The 13,728-nt window shown below is 45.1% G+C and overlaps 1 pseudogene; it reads right to left on the reverse strand.

Annotated features, from left to right (window-relative positions):
- Positions 1-1,232: 1,232 nt before the first annotated feature.
- On the reverse strand, positions 1,233-13,521 carry LOC144710355 (very-long-chain aldehyde decarbonylase GL1-1-like; annotated as a pseudogene).
- Between the last annotated feature and the right edge of the window lie 207 nt (positions 13,522-13,728).

Here is a 13,728-nt window from a genome sequence, read left to right on the forward strand (position 1 = left end):
GAATATGACCTAATCCTTTGAAAAGTTTTGTGTCATGAGATTGATATGATTGTATTACCTGGAAGTTTTTAAACCCCATCATGTATATATTCCTTTAGCTTGATGGGGTTTTCCTGTGGCTTTTTTTATTCCATTAAAAATTGAAGGGAGTGCAATAAACCACACCTTAGGTTACATACAAGCGTGATAGGTATTTGAGCACTTTCTTGTAACCAACTGTCAATGCATTATCTATATCAAACAGATCAAAGGAATTTAGTCCTGTAATTTTGTATCAAATATGTTATAGTTTCTTGCTGCTTCATTAATCCCTCAACTTTTAAATTCAGTCTTCCTTTCCTGTCATGGTGTTGTTACATATAATAGGTGCATGATGAGTTGAAGTTTCATCAGGTGGTAAAGAAGATAAACATGTTCTTTTGGGTTACCAAGCTGAACCCTGTGAATGTTTATAAGGGGACCAACAAAGATCAGAATAAACATAGTGATTAATGAAACAACGAGAACTTGGATGAAATGAATAATCTGAACTAACATACTTCAACGAGACAGTCCACTATGAGAACTTCAAAAGTGGCCCAAGATCTACTTTCAGATTTGGAGGAGATGACTGCCAATATGGAGTGTGCTGTGCGCATTAATTGTCTCACTCCATTTATTGCTGTTGTTTGTTTAAAAGTAACGAAATATTACAATGAGGGATTTTGTCCCTGGTAAATATGGTGCACAAGAATAAAAAATTGTCAAAATAGATAATGAACAGGTTAAAGAGACAAAATCATCTCACAATAGTTCAAAGAGACAATGTCCACATTATATTCTATCTTAAAAAAAGAATAAATCAATTTTTAGGTTTTGTCTTTTGCTACACTGGTTGATGTTAAAAGAATAGAAATAATATTCCTCTCATTGGAGAGCAGTAAACTTTTTTAGTGAGCCACGCCCCATCTACTTGAGGAGCAACCTAAAATGAATGAATGGAGGCTAATATTTTAAGACGGTCGGAGTCCATGCCTCAGCACTGGTTCCCAGACAACGTCAATCCTGTCAACGTCGATGGCTCCAACTTTTTGGTGTGTCCATCCCTCAACAAAGTGGGAGACGCCTCCAGCATGGCAAGTGTGAATGACTCCTCTATCCAGCTTGTAATGTAAAAAAATATGAACGCGAGTTTGTCACTTCTCCACCCTCAAAAGATTTGTCATTTCTCACAAAATGTTAGAGGCCGCAAAGTTACCTCACACATGCCCAGACCCTGCACATCTTCGGGCAGTCTCATAGCAGCAAGCTTGCCGTAGGTGCAATCCCTGAGGAACTCAAAGACAGGGGGAACAACAAATTGGTGGAAGTGGGTGCAAGCCATGCCCACTATTGCTCCTTGTAGCTCAACCACTTGCCCACAATCCACTTCTGTTCCAAACCAAACATGAATTAGCGTCTCGTCTTGCATAAATAGAGAAGACATTCACTTTAGATGATTTAAAAGGGGATAGGAAACTACCTTGCAGTTTTGTGCTGCCTGATACTTTGTGACTTCCACAAAATAGTGTTGCAACTCTGGAAGTGCTTCCCTCTAGATTCTCTGGAATCTCTCCACTGAGGCGGTCAACATCTGCAAGTATGAAAAGACACTCACGTTGTGCCCATGGATAAAGAGATATTAGAGGCACACAATGAATATGGATAATTGTTGGGGTTTGTCAAGCCCCCCACCGCGGGAGAAGGGGGGCTTGACTTGTCTAAGCCCTCTTGAGAGAGGAGGCGCGTGGATCGAGGTGCGCCCGCCACCTCTTCTCCTTTTGTGTGAAACGGTTCATTTGGGGCCCATTTCTCTGTAATTGAAAGGGATGTTCATCCCCCTTGAACCCTAATCCATTTTAGCAGCCATCAATTGCTTTTCCTTGTTCATTCTTCTTGTCTCTTCCTCTCTTATCCTCTCCTTCTCCCTTGTTTTATCTTCATCACTCCTCTTTGGTTACTCCCTTGGCTTGGGAGTTAAAGGAGTTGGTCTACTGCACCACACGAGAAGCCAGTGCCCTGCACCGAGAGCCTTGCACGTTGACATCATGCTGCTGACGTCAAGAGGTTCTTGTCATTTGCCTATACAGGTCAACATTTATCTCATCCAAGTTGATTCCGCATTTCTACCATAGCATCTTGGGTCATTGTTTTTCTTCAACGAGTTTCAACAAGTGGTATCATAGCTATATGGTTAATTTACTCGGATTTGATATGGTGTTGTTTTCATTTCGTTTTGCTCTTGAGAAGCAAGGCAGTTCGTCAAACTTTAACCTATGGCAACAGGCGGTGTACGATCTGTTGATCCAGCAAGAATTGATGTTGACCTTGGACGCACCGAAGCCTGATAATGTTACGACAGCTGATTGGCACAAGTATCAGTAGAAGGCCGCGGGCATCATTTGGTTGCGTTTATCCAATAGTGCTTTTTATCATGTTCTCGGCGACAAGGATCCCGCGGTGATTTGGGATATGTTGGCGAAGCGTTTTGCATCGAAGTCGATGATGAGTAAGTTGGCGTTGAAGAGATGATTGTTCGGGCTACGTATGGCTGAAGGCGCTGATTTATTTGTTCATATTGATTATTTAATCAGTTGATTACAGATCTGATAAAAATTGAGGAGGTGTTCACCGAAGAGAACAAAGTGATATTTCTGCTTGTTTCTCTTCCCGAGTCGTATGATCACCTTGTGACGACCTTGTTGCATGGAAGCAAAGCGCCAAGTATTGAAGAGGTTATTACAACCTTGATAAAGTATTATCACCGAAAGAAAGGAGCTGAAGATACCAATGGCGAGGCATTCTACATGAAGAATGGGATGGAAAATGGATGGCAGAAGGAGAAGGGGAAGTTGGTCGAGAAGAGCCATCGGTCCAAGTCTCAGACCAATTGGTTGAAGACTGTGACATGTCACAAGTGTCATGAGAAAGTACATATGAGGAGAGATTGTCAAAAGTTGAAGAATGGGAAGACGGAGGTTGGTGAGACAAGCACAACTAAGGTCATGAGGGTTGAAGAGGGTTCTGATGGAAACGTCTACTCTGCCTTGGTCGCGGATGATGAATTAGCAAACTCATGGATTCTAGATTCTGGTTGCTCTTATCATTTATGTCCTCACGCTGACTGGTTTCACTCTTATAAGAGTGCTTTAGGAGTTGTTTCAATTGGGAAAAATGCTCCTTGTAGGGTTGTCGGCGTTGGAACGGTGAAGACCTGGATGTTTGATGGAGCAATCAGAGTGTTGGGAAATGTGCGGCATGTGCCGGAGCTATGACAGAATTTGATTTCCGTCAATTATGTGGAGGCAAATGGCTGCACATTCAAGACCGCGGACGGAGTATTAAAAATTTGTAAGGGAGCGCTCGTTGTGATGACGGGGGCACATCTACGAGCCAATATTTTTAAGCTCAAAGGGAGCACTATGATAGGTGGAGCAGTAGTTGCTACACCACATGAGCCGATGACGGATGACACACTCCTGTGGCACTTGCATTTGGGCCTTATGAGTGAGATCGGTATGCAGAAATTACATGCACAAGGACTTCTGTCCTGAGTGAGATCTTGCAAATTAGATTTTTGCAAGTATTGTGTCATGGGAAAACAGTGCACAATGACGTTAAAAGTGGCAAAGCGTGACACTAGCGGTGTCATGGACTATATTCATGCTGATGTGTGGGGACACGTTGACGTGATGAGTCGTGGAGGTGCTTGGTATTTTCTGAGCTTTGTTGATGATTCTTCTAGGAAAGTTTGGGTATATTTCTTGAAGCACAAGTCGGATGTCTTCTAACGGTTTAAGAATTGGTGCGCAAGAGTTGAGAACCAAATGGGAAGGAAGATCAAGGTCTTGCTGACAGACAATCGTATGGAATTTAAAAATTCTGAGTTTGATCAGTTTTGCGAAAAGCATGATTTTCGGCGTCATTTTGCGGTGAAGAAGACCCCTCGGCAGAATGGCATTGCAAAACACATAAAGTGCACCATTGCAGAGAAAGCAAGATGTTTGTAGTTGAATGCTGAATTGCCCAAGGAGTTCTGAGCAGAAACATATCAAATGGTGAAGGTGGCTGAAGAGGTATAGACTAGAAAACCTGTGGACTATTCCATGTTGCGTGTATTTGGATGTCCAGGTTATGTCCTTTAACCTGCTGATGAGAGATCCAAGCTTGATCCAAAGTCCAGGAAGTGCATTTTCTTGGGGTATAGGGATGAAGTGAAGGGCTATCGGCTTTGGGATCTAGAAGCGCAAAAGATTGTGTTCAGCAGGGATGTGGTTTTTGATGAAAATCACATGGTAAAGCCTTCCAATGAGCAGGGAGATCAGAGTTCAGGTGGTGGCAATGTCCAAGAGAGGACTTGGGTGGAGGTGGAGAATGTGTAGATTCCACCCAATTTAGTTGACGATGGATGATCGACTGATGAGGCCGCGGAGAATTCTGACAGCATTGCTATTAGGCGGACAATGCAGGAGACGTAGCCGCCTGCACGTCTTGATGATTATGTGACTGTTGCTTTGTTTGCAGGAGATGGAGAACCAACATCTTTCAAGGAAGCACTGAATTTCCCTGAGAAAGAGAGATGGGTGTAGGCGATGTCCTAGTAGCGCACATGCTTGGACAAGAACCAAACATGGGAGTTGGTGGAGCTTTCAGCGAGGAAGTGAGCTATCGGATGCAAGTGTGTGTTTAAGAAGAAGGCGCTACTTTCCGATGCAGAGCAGCCATCATACAAAGCACGGCTAGTCACAAAGGTCTTTGCTCAGAACAAGGAATTTGATTATAATGAGATCTTCTCACCTATTGTGCAACACACATCTATTCGCATGGTGTTAGCCATTGTTGCGCATGAGAACATGGAGTTGGAGCAGCTGGATGTGAAGCTGGCATTCCTTCATGGTGATTTGGTGGAAGTGATCTACATGCAGCAACCTGAAGGCTTCATTGTACCATGGGCAGAGAACCTTGTTTTCAGGTTGAGGAAGTCCTTGTATGGGCTGAAGTAGTCTCCGAGGCAGTGGTAGAAGCAGTTCGACTCATACATAGTGCGCATTGGCTATTTGAGGTGCAAATTTGATTGTTGCATCTACATGAGGATGTGTGATGATGGTTCTCCTATATATTTGATGTTCTATGCGGATGATATGCTCATTGCTTCGAGTAATTTACATGAGATTGGACGGTTGAACACATTGTTGAGTAGGGAATTTCAAATGAAGGATCTTGGAGCTGCGAAGAAGATCATTGGATTGGGGATTCATAGAGATCGTGTAAATGGTCATCTATGGTTGACTCTGAGGAGCTATCTTGAGAAGATTGTTGATCTGTTGGGCATGAGGAATGCTAAAGCAGTGAACACTCCTCTGGCTAACCATTTCACGTTGTCCATTGCTGATAGACATGAAGCTGCTAAAGACATTGCTGAAATGAAGTCTATTCCCTATGCAAGTGCCATTGGTTCTCTCATGTATGATATGGTCTGTACAAGATTGGATATTGCTCAAACAGTTGGACTGGTGAGCAGGTTTATGAGCAATCTGGGGAAGGAGCATTGGAGCGCGGTGAAATGGATTCTTCGATACTTCAAAGGGCACTATTGATATGGGAATTCTCTTCGACAAAGGGAGTTCACTTTCAGTATATGGTTATGTTGATGCTGATTTTACAGGTGACATTGACAATGAAAGATCCATGGCTGGTTATGTGTTTATGGTGGCCCGTGGACCTCATAGCTGGAAGTCAACACTTCAGTCGACTCTTGCATTGTCTACGATGGAGGCAGAGTACATGACGGCAATTGAAGCTGCTACGGTATGGGGCAGAGTACATGGGGGCCTTGTGGTTGAAGGGTTTGTTCAAAGGACTCGGCATTGCACAAGGTGGAGTTCATCTGTTATGAAACAGTCAGAGTGCCATTTGCTTGCCAAAGAATCAGGTTTATCATGCTGATATGTTGACGTGCGGTATCACAAGATTGGGAGCTGATGAATTCTGAGGAAATTATTCTTTAGAAGATGCACACGTAGGAGAATGCTGCTGATATGTTGATGAATGTCATCACGACAAAGAAGTTCAAACATTGCTTGGACTTAGTGCATGTTGCAAGTACCTTCATGGAGGTGGAGTGCCTACGGCGTGGGAAAGCGACAAGAGCACCTAGCGCGATTGGGGTGTCTACCAAGGTGGATTTTGTTGGGGTTTGTCAGCCCCCCCACCGCCCGAATGCAAGAGAAGGGGGTTTGACTTGTCCAAGCCCTCTTGAGAGAGGGGGCGCGTGGATCGAGGTGCGCCCCCCACCTCTTGTTCTTTTGTGTGAAATTGCCCATTTAGGGCCCATTTCTCTACTAATTAAAGGGGTGTTCATCCCCCTTGAACCCCAATCCATTTTAGCAGCCCTCAAGTGCTTTTCCTTGTTTATTCTTCTTGTCTCTTCCTCTCTTCTCCTCTCTCTCTTCCTTGTTTTATCTTCATCACTCCTTGGTGGTTACTCCCTTGGCTTGGGAGTTGAAGAAGTTGGTCTACTACACCACACAAGAAGTCTGTGCCCTGCACCGAGAGCCTTGCACATTGAGATTACGCCGGTGACGTAAAGAGGTTCTTGTCATTTGTCTATACATGTCAACATTTATCTCGTCCAAATTGATTCCGCAATTCTACCATAGCATCTTGGGCCATTTTTTTTCTTCAACGAGTTTCAATAATAATGTATATATTTTCTCCATATGTTTTGACACAGAGAGAAAGAGAGAATGTTTACCAAGACGCGGATTCTCCGGCGGCAGAGGTAAAGTGCAATGGCACGGCCAAGTTTGGAGGTGGCGCCAGTGAGGAAGACTTCGCTAACATCGTTCGGTATCTCGTTGATGATGATGGCGGTGGTAAGCATGTTACCGTGCACAACTCTGACTCGCAGCTCCGGGTGCTTCTTCACGTAAAGAGTCCCTCCTCCATTTAAAGACTCATTCTAAACAGTTGTCGAAATCTTATCAGCCCTTGCGCCTTATACCCCATTCTACCTTGACTAGGAAAAACTGGATTCTCGATGGAGCCAAAAGGAGAGATGGAACCTACCTTATTCAATGCGGCGAGGCTGAGGACCTTGACGCCCAGCCGATCTGCCCTCAAAATGGCATGCTCAATCTGCGCGTTGATCCCATCTTTGGCCCACGGAAGGAAGTACAGCAGAAAAAGATGTTTCAATTCGGGACATGGAAATCACACAGGTTAAAAAAATCACTAAAATGTTTCCAGAAAGGTTGTTTTTAGAAGAAATATGTTAATTTGCAGATGGGCGGCTAGAAGTAGAACCCAGATCTGTACTTGGAAGCCAAAGTGCAGAACAAGCCAGATCTGGTGCAGGCGGTCGCGAAGGTTGTAGAAGGAGACAAGGAAGGTCTTGGAGAAGGCCCACATGCAGATCATGATGGCAAACGTGACAGGCCACAGGGGAAGAACGAGCAGGTTTGTGACGTAAGCGTAGCAGGCGTAGCTCTGGAAGACGAAGGGTGAGTGCATCGACGAAACCACGTCCACGGTATGCAGTAGAAACACGAATCTGGGCACATCCTCATTCTTCACTATGGTGACAACAGGGATTTCACTGCTTGAGATTCTTGCAAGTTTTATAACGATGATGATCGAATAGATAATCGAGTAAATATCGCGTACCTTTGCAGATCCTCTCGTGTTCTTCCCAGGACTTGGGGTTGAGAGTGCTGCCTAGCAAGTCGAATATCAGCATGAAGAGGCAGAAGTTACTGCCGTGCTCCTTGTGATGAAGCGTGTGGTATCTGAACCCAATTGTCATCGTCGTCAGAATCATTATCATAATCAATAAAACTCTTTCTGGGATTTGATGATAACACTTACGTAGGGGATGCGAGAAGGTATATGAGGAAGGGGATGTGCTAAAAGAGCCCACTGGGGAGGACCTCCACATTGTTATGAAGCATGGCTTTGAGAAAGTCGAAGCCTAGGACGTACCCGTAAACTAGGGCTATGGACCCATGCCCCATCCAAAAGCTACACAAAGGGGCATCCTTTGGACTGTGCTCAGCACGAGGTTCTCCATTGGGGTCCCCTATCCAGCTGCACCATTGGATGGAGACCGTTAAAAAGAGTGAACAAGCGATAAAACACTACACTTCAGAGGCTAGCAGGCAGCAAAAGGGGAAGATGGGTGAAGAAATAGGGTGAAAAAAACAATTATAGGGGAGAATGATTCACTTGTGTGAGACTGGGGAACCACGATGGAGCTATGGAGGGAGTGATAGCGATGGAATAGAAAACCAGTGTGGAATAGTCTGTGGGAGAAATAAAACAGCATCTTGGAGAGCGTCATGTGGACCAGAAGTACGTAGAGGAGCCCCTTGGCCTTCCACAAAGGAAGGCTGTCCACCGAGGGAAAGAGCTAGTATGCACCCACACCGATAAATGCTTGGAGGATTAAGAAGTTGTCCCTACGGTTTTCATAATATCGCCAATCTAAGTTTGATAATAATAATAGATAAATAGAAGAGATAGATGGAAGGAACCAGAGGATTTCTTGATTAACATAGGAAAAGAGAGAGAGAGCTGTACTAGTGCCATTCCTTGTTGATTTGCTTGAAGTCAACGCCCTCCTTTATGATGCGGCGGTTGCATGTGAGGAAGAGCATGTTGCCAAAGGAACACCATAAGGTGTGGATGAGGCCACATAAAGGCTAGAGGAGGACGATGTGCACCCACAAGCTGTTCGTGGCACCCTTCCATGGCCTTGTATTGAGGGCCTTTGCCAACAGTGGTTCGTAAAGAATGTATTGACAAAGCAAAAGCAGAGCAGGAAAAACAGCGTTAGTTCAGTGGGGGGAAAAAATGAGAAATAGACGGCGGGTAGACTTTGGGAGACATCGAATGAGGGAGAGTAAAGAAAGATGTACCTTGTAGGATCCAAGGTTCTCTGATGTAATACGTAACTGCCGGGATCGTTCGGCGCATATTACACCATAGATGACAACAATGTAATGAGTTATCTAGGTGTCATGATGCAAACTTTGAAAATTAATGACAAATCTGAAGAATTACCTAACAGAGTTCAAAATATTAGTTAAATTGGCAAAGTTTGATTGGGCACAATCAACTTCCCAATGTCCCTTTGGAACAATTCCAATGCATAAAATCAGGGGTAGTCACACTACCCACTTGATGGCGAAGCCCTCAACGTATCCGCATTTTTTTTTCTAGGTTTGGTTAAGGTTTTATATTTAAATAAAGTTTGTACTAGTGGTCTTAAGAGGGGGACCCTTTCCTAATGGGTTCCCTCTCTTGGACCACTCCTTAGGGCCCATTATCCTCCCCACATAACGGAAGTCCATTCTAAATTTTTGGAAAAGAGAAGAGTCCTGTGCCCGACAGGGCCGACTTATGCCCCCCGTCCCGTTTCGCCCCTCCCCCGTTCCGTCAGGACAGACCGACGGAACCCTAGGCGGCCGCCGTCGCCGGGGTCCCAGGTCGGTGGAGCGTCGCCCGGATCGCGGAGCCGGCGCCCTAGTGATAATTCAGATTTTGGGGTAATTAGTGATGAGCTAACTTCACTAATTAGTGTCGTTGGTTTATCCGAATTAAAACAACAAAAATTTATAATAACCTTACTAGCGTAGGGAGAGTAAGGGTTGTTTTCTTAGGAATTTGTGCTTTACTTATGTATTTTTTAATAATTTTAGAGGTAGGTTTACTACATATGAAGATAAATAACTAATTAAATAAAAATATATAACAAAGAAAAATAAAATATTATAATATTATAATAATATTAATAGGCAGAAAATAAATTTTTGGTATTTTTTAGGAGTATTTGAAAGCTAAAACAAAATAGGAAATGAAACAGTTTGGCGCTCTGGACTAAAATCACTCTAGAATGAGTTCTAGAACAAATTTTAGAGCATGGTTGGATGCACTAGAACCGTCTGGATATTGGCTAGCTGATCCAAGACTAACAAAAGACAAAAGACAAACATAAAATAATGAAAAATGAGAAATAAGAAGGTAACCTCTTTGTCACACCCGCTAAGGTCCAAGGGACTTCTTCTTCTCCTTTCCACCAGCTTCTTCAGCCTTGGATGCTTCCTGCTCAACCTGGCACTCACTGAGGTGAATGGATCTATGACTCAATTGCACTTAGGCCACCAAACATTACTTTGTATTGAACCACAAGATGAATTTTACAATAGGGTGAAGGGGTTTATATAGGGAGAGAGAGCAAAGGAGAGCCATTGGATTTTTAATACAATGAATGGCCAGATCTTCTTTTCAGGGTCATGATCCACGTTCATTGTGGTCCTCCAATCAGCATTGAGACCTTTGAAATACCCCCTGGACGTTCAAGGCTTCTTTCCTTAATTAGCATTAAAGGTGCTATCTTTAAGTCTCCACCCTTGGATGTTTTGTGGATTGAATGGCTGGATCTTCTTCTCTGGCTTGGATCCATGTCCAAGGTTGTCCTCCAATCATCATTTAAGCCCCTGAAATATTCATAAATAATCATGACTGGACCTTCCCCTTGCCCTCCTTTCTTTGGCCCAACATGCCTCTCATAATGGGCTTAGTGGAGCTTCCTTAGTGGGCCTTTAGACTAGAGCCAACTGTCTTGCTTTCGGCCTTCTTTCTTGGCCTAGGGTTATGACTGAGCCTGCTCCTCTGGTCCAAATAGCTTCCTCTTCATTTAATTATCCCCTTTATTCATGAAAGTTTCACCTAATTCCTGCATCTTCCACATAAACTAAGAAGAGAGTGAGATTCATTCCACTTAACTCATTGAGTTAAGTGGGGTTAGTCCCACAAATGATAATAATTAACTCCAAATTAGAAAAAGGTGATTTTGTTTCATGATGTTTTACAACTTAACATAAATGTTGATAAGATATCCAGATAAAGATAAAGAAGTAGATAAATTAGCTGAAATTGCACATATATATTACTATCATTTTGGATTTATCACCGAGCACGGGCCGTAGCCGCCGAGCGGCCGCCGTCGCCCGCAGCGGCCTAAGCCGTCAGCAGCAGCCACAGCCGGCCGCAGCCCCCGACGCGGCCGTAGGTGCCCGCAACGGTCGCAGCCGCTCGCAGCGGCCACAGCGGCGCAGCGACCCTCGCCGCCCTTCGAATCCCCGCAAAGTCCAGCCACCAGCCGGCGCGCCTCAAACTGCTCTCCGGGAAGCCCAATCGCCATGCAAGCATCTCGAGGATGCCACGACAGCCCTATGCCCGTTACGGGCCTAACCTAATGGACCACCGCAATCTCGGTGGTCTGTTACCCCGAAGGAGGCTCTCTACCGCGGCTCAATATCCCGGCAATCTCTGGCCGCCGCGGCTACCGCCATCTTGGCCGCTGCCCACCTTCGGTCGTCGACATCTCCGGCGGTCGCCGCTGCCATCTTCAGCTACCGCCGCCGCCACTGTTGCTGACCATCGCTGCTCGCCACACGACGTCGCCTATGGCCGTCTTATGCAGCTGCTAGTTCGCCGCCGTCCTCACCATCTGGCCGGCTGAACAGCCCCCTTCCACGTGGAGATAGAGTCTACTTCGGCCCTCCAACGAATTGAGGACCCCAGGACAAGATCTTTCCGGGACACCTACCGACAAGCGGGACGTGAAGTCCAAGATGAACATCCCCGAGAGAGACAGGCTGACCCACGCTCCCGCCGCAGGACGTCGACGACGTCTGTCCTACATCACCGCCGGTATCCAATTTCAAGTAAATGACTAAGATTGTACGACAAAGAGAATTCACTAACTCGCTCACTAAGTGGAACAAGTAGAGTTTAACGAGGGAGGGTCCTATCTCTCGAGGCGTAGAGAAATAAATCAACAAATACTGAAGAAAATAACGATCTACATCAAGAGCGGGGAAACGGAGGAACCTGAGGGGTCGAATCCCGTCAACGTTCGAATCAAACTTGCATATGACCGGTTTGGAAGCAAGAGCGACAACTGGCTTGATCTATAGTGGGCCTAGGCATAGCACATGGTCAAAGCAAATAACTTTTGATCTGCATCTGGCAGGCGCAAAGACTCTAGAGGGTTGTGGGGATCAAGCAATCAGGAACGTGATGGCACAGCACTACGTGTGCGGCGCTTAGGCGGTGGCCCTGCACGTGCACGCTTGAACATCTGTTGCGTGCGTGCGGCTGTTGCTGGGGTGTACGGTGAGATTGAGGAAGCAGCTGCACCCCGAGTCGACGTACAAGATGTGGAGCAAATAGATAAGGTCTACGAACGGCGAGGGCTAGAGTTTCTTGGACGTCTTGAATCCAAGAGACTTCCAGAAGCGGCAGTTGTCGAGTCTTGTCAGATTAACGCTCCAAGAACATAGATCTGGCATTTCTTGAATGGCATAGATAAGAAATGGCGAAAGGGTTGTCGACCGAGTGGCAAGCGGCCAACAAGGCCTACGACAATGAGATGATCACTGGCTTCAATTTCCTCACGAAGTTAGATTCTGGGGGTGATTTCGTGAAGTGAGGAAGAGTCAGAATCCGTCGAACTTTGTTAAAGATGAAGAAATAAACGACCGAGTTGGAGAGGTGGGCTTCGACCACGATAGTGATGTCGAGACTAGAACCACGTTCTTTATGTTCTCCTAGAACTTATATCTTTGGCTATCTATGGCTAAGGAAGAACTAGAACGACGAAAAAGAAAAGACAATTCACCTGATTCCAAATTTAGTCTGGTTGTCCTCTCGGGCATGCCATCCTTAGATAGGGTCGGGGCATGCCCAATGGGACGGAACTAGAGAGAACCGTCTTGGGGCAAGCGGCTCTCTCAAAAAAATGAGAAAATAAAAGGTTCCAAATGGACGAGGCCCCAAAACACGAGAGGCCTAGTCCAGAATCCAGTGAAAGAAATTACAACAATAATAATAAAAAAAGAAACAAACAAAAACAGATGCGGCTTCATCTTCAGGTGGAGTACTTGAATGACGCGTCACGGACGTTGGCTTGTGCGGCTCGGTGAGGTTGCTGCTGTCGTTCCGTGTTGATGGCGAGATGGTCCCCCATCATTCTTGCGGGGATAGGAGGAGAGCGGAGCTTCCATGTTTCTCAGCACTTCGTACTTCCCTCTTTCCATACAATGTGTAACTTGGAGACGATGAATAGGTCTTTGAGCCTTCTCCACTTAAGCAGATTTGTTGTGACTTGTGAGCTGAAGGCAGAGGGGCTTCAATTATATAGGAGCTTAGAATAATACAGGAACGCGTCTGGCTCACTCGCGGAATTAGTATTTGCTTATAAGATAATCACGTGGCCTGCATTGATGGAGACAGTAAACCCTCCTCCCTCCGCTCTCTTTCACTTTAGCGACCCCGTCTGCATCTGATATTTTTATGTATTTTTGATATCCCTGTTGTTAGTTTATTGTCTACGAAAGCTGCAAAGAAAATGGGACACTGTAAGACGGTCACCAGACTAGGCTCTGATATAATACGTCATAGTCTATAGAGTGACGATGCCTTTTGTATGTGTTGGAATATCTCTCTCCTTTAGTGCGTCCACCCTGGGCCTACATTCTCTCTCTTCTCTTTTATATAAATGTATGAGGACGTCCTGTCAAGAATATTTTTTACCCTATTTTTATCCTGCCGCTCTCTCTCTATCGCGCCGTTCTTCCTCTCAATAGCACAGGTTTTCCTCTCGATCTCTCAACTTCCTCTTGAACTCGACCTCTCAACTTGGTA

Source organism: Wolffia australiana, chromosome 12, assembly GCF_029677425.1.
Source record: "Wolffia australiana isolate 7733 chromosome 12, ASM2967742v1".
Lineage (NCBI taxonomy): Eukaryota > Viridiplantae > Streptophyta > Magnoliopsida > Alismatales > Araceae > Wolffia > Wolffia australiana.